Genomic DNA, 3,868 nt, shown 5'->3' with positions numbered 1-3,868 from the left:
TCCTTGCCTCTCATTTCAGAGCTTGTCAAGCATGTGTGTCAAGCATGTGTGTCAGAGCTGGGAGTTTATGCCAAGTTGTATACTCCCAGGCGGTACGAGATGAAGCAGTGGCATTAGAATTCTTGAGTACAGTTAAGTACTTCTTCTGTTGCTGCTGCTGCTGCTGGACTTTTAGTGAAGTATCCCAGCCACTAGAAACCGCCGTGGTGGCACAAGAATGCCCCAGGTATCTTAAGATTCATTTCTGGTGCAAGTGCGATTTTGTTGACATTGTGGCAGCATGTAATGCAACATTCAATTGTATGAGTTAATCCTGATCCACAGGTGAAATACAAACCAGGTGGATGCTGGAGGGGAGCTACTGTGGAAATATGGTACAATATGATGGTGGTCCAGGTCCTGATAGTCCACACCACCTCCTTGCTACTCTGGTGCTTGTCTGTGGAGTGTAGCTCTGCGATGTGTGCAGCCACCTGCAAGGTACTCATTGTGTACGTGTGGAATGGAATTGTCATGCGTCTAGTACAGAAAGTCATGCCAACACTGTGACGCTTGCAAGAACCAGAGAATTTTCTATTTTCTGTATTTTTGTGTGGGCCTTCAATGAATAAGCACTCAAATTGAGTGGAAAGCACAGGAACAGACTTCAGGACAGAAGTCTGTCTGACATTTGATACATATACCATAAAATTAAGAATGAAGCACTTTCATGAAGCCAAACTTTTCGTAAGTTCTGAACTAGCATCAAAGAGGACATCATACAGACAACAAACTCACATAACCATTAGTGGATGGAACAACCAGGAATAGTATGACATACCAGTAATGAGTACCGTGAAACCTCATAAACTACATCATGAAGCGTTGGCTGACAAATGCACAAGATTTGTCCCATTAGGTAGAAAAATTAACAAAATCTGTTGACAGTGGAAATTAGAGAGGGCGGATACTTTTTAACTTGGATAGTCACTCTTAAAACTGGAAATTTGTTGACCAGGTAAAATTACCTGGTCTGAATATTCGAGAATGTGTTATGCCAACAGATATTCCACCACATTTATCTCAAGCTACAACTATGATCCAAACACTTATCTAAAATTCTTTAAGCTACATATGAAAATTCTAGCAAACCATACGACCTTCGTGTAAATTGTGCATTTAAATTTACAAAACCAGCAGATGAAATTATCACTCTTCCTTCGCGAGCTTCGCCCGATTCTCAGCTTGCAACAAACCTTGTGAAATCTGTGCAATCTAGAACAGTAGCCTGCGGAGAAGACCCAAAGAAATTAAAAATGTAGCTGCCACACAGGCTAGAGGGCTAAAAGAGAAGATTGTAAGTTCATTGTTTAAATAGACATTCAAGAGATACTTGACATTCTTCACGCACAAACAAGGTGTCAAATTATTCCCCCGATTTCAACGAAATCAATTGCGCGGAGTTGGTGATCGATTGCGTGCAACGTCAAAAGAAACAAGGCCAAAGATGCAAAATAAACGTTGAAGATTGTTTTTATTCACTTATTTACTTTTAGAAATATAAAAATAGAAAAGAAAAAGCCGCATACCTACCAGTACAAGAAAACACCACTAATGGCAAGCACATAGAGACAAGACTTGAATAAATTTGATGATCTAGTACTTTGATCTAGTAAATTCAAAGTATACACTATTAAGTGTCATAATACTCGTGCAAATTGTGGATGTTCTTGGTGATGCATGCAGGTATAGGAGGTTGCCGGTTTGAATTGAGCTGACAAATAAGACGTTCTCGGAAGAATGCGGCTCTTACTGATCTTTGAAAAAAGATTTCTCAAATGGCGAACACTCCTCCTTACTGCAATTGTTAAGGTTTTCATACTCCCAGTAGGCTTCTGCAGTCCAATCCATATTTGATGACAATGAAAAGCCAGAGCACTACCGATATAAGAAACGAGAATACAAGAGATTATTGTGCTTCAAGAACACAGATCTTTTTCTTATCAACGTCACAGTCCACAGAGAAATTTTAAACAATCCCCCCATGGCTGGATTAGCCTTGAAAAATACAATCTCAAAGAAAGACCACCCGACGTATGGCAGCCAAAATCTCAAACGTCCACGTCAAATTTGAGATGCTTCGAGATTTCCACATGAAACTTCTAAGGAAAGACATACGCTATGTCACAACAGCTTGAATCGAAACTCTCAAAACCTGTAACACAGACTGAAAGTGATTGTGGTTCTAAAACATGGTTTTGACATCTTACCCGAGAGCTGGAAAAGAGAGCACGGCGCAACAGCCATACTGGATTGGAGTATTCTCTTCGCTAGCTCCAGAACTTATATGGAAAGCCCAATTGACAAGGGTGCTAACAGCAGCAGGACGAAAGATGCTTCAGCGGCAGCAACCACTCCAAGCAGATACTGTTGGGATGCTATGCGAAGAATGCCTTAAAAAGAAGGCTGACTTTGTACCTACAAACGCTAAAAAAGGAATCACACTCACAGCAACTTGTACACTTATCCGAAAATCCCTTGCACATTCTTACGATGGCGCAAAGAGTCCGTCCGTTATGTAAGCGTCACAATCGTGCCCTTCCCGACCTTCATTGCAGGATTACAATCCACATGACGTGAATTGTGAGCATTACATGCTAATAGTGACTCAAACTGACGGGCGATATCAAACCCACACCAAAATATGGTATAATCTTCAACATCACAACACTTAAACCCAATGGTTTAGAATAGCCCACCTTACAACTGTATTGCTCGATTGTGTTGCTCTGAACCCAACTCGTTATTGCGCTCCTAACCAGAGCTTCAAACCATCAAAGTTTCAACTCTTCCGAGAAGTAGAACCTAGAACTGGATTCCACAAAGAGGAGGAGGATGAGTGTGCTCGAATAGATGAGCCTCCAAAGGAACCGAGAAAACCTCCATGATAAGTAAACAATACAGGAATAGCAGAACAAAATGAAACAGTAGACTCGCCTCACCTGCAGATGGGTTCCGAAGTAACAGGGAAAGCACATAACTTTTTGATCGATGCTAGCACAATGACGAACCTGAAAGCGAGCTGGGCAGATTGGCGATGAGACTTCTGTTGTCCGAGCCATCGAATGACGCCGAGAGTGGCGACGCAACGCTAAAACCCTAAAAAAAACATCCCCCACACTTAGGCTTGCAAACTGGCGTAGTACTACTGGTTGCAAACTGGCGCTTGTTCAAATTAGAGAATGTGTAACTATTTTTTAATATTTTTTTATAGAAGCATTCTACTCATCCATTTATTGCATCTGAGCACAAAAGCAATAAATGGGTAGTAGGACAAAACATTTTGCCTTGCCTCAATTCCTGAAAATTACAATCCACCAGGTAGTAGTTATGCGAAGGTAAAATCTTGGGCTAAGTTTTAAAACCAACTATGAAAGAAACTTTTTAATTCTCCACTTTGCTACTGACCATTTGGATTTTCCTTCAATGTTTCTTCCACTTCATTCTCATCTGAGGACCACAAATTTAGGATTTATGATTTTTAAATTGTATTTTTTGATATTTCGTAAATTTAAAGGACTAGAATTTAGAATTTCTTTATCTATCTATCTATCTATATATATATATATATATATATATATAAATAAGTAATGGGAATTCTTATATCATTATCGAAGCTGCTTTATTTTCAATCTAAATATCAAAATTTAAAATTTTAAGTATAATTTGATTATATAGAATAATTTAAAATGAAAATTTAAGATGATTATTTCAAAACACACACATATATATAGAGAGAGAGATTTGTGTAAAAATAAATTGATTATTTTATATTAATTTTAATTGATTTTAATGTTAATTTATTGTAATTTCAATAGATTAATATAAA

General features: G+C 38.6%; 1 long non-coding RNA gene across 2 annotated transcripts; it reads right to left on the bottom strand.

Annotated features, from left to right (window-relative positions):
• Nucleotides 1-1,496: 1,496 nt before the first annotated feature.
• Nucleotides 1,497-3,190, bottom strand: LOC112296105 (uncharacterized). 2 transcript variants are annotated; one of them, XR_002973840.2, is made up of 4 exons: nt 3,051-3,190; nt 2,739-2,850; nt 2,250-2,457; nt 1,497-1,874 (listed from the first exon to the last, which is right to left on the bottom strand). It is a non-coding gene; the product is annotated as an uncharacterized LOC112296105 (long non-coding RNA). The 2 variants fall into 2 exon arrangements; XR_002973839.2 differs by having other exon boundaries at nt 2,982-3,122.
• Nucleotides 3,191-3,868: the final 678 nt, after the last annotated feature.

Source organism: Physcomitrium patens, chromosome 2, assembly GCF_059467195.1.
Source record: "Physcomitrium patens ecotype Gransden chromosome 2, ASM5946719v1, whole genome shotgun sequence".
Lineage (NCBI taxonomy): Eukaryota > Viridiplantae > Streptophyta > Bryopsida > Funariales > Funariaceae > Physcomitrium > Physcomitrium patens.
The sequence above is the reverse complement of the archived record's forward strand: the minus strand, read 5'-3'. Positions and strand labels throughout refer to the sequence as shown.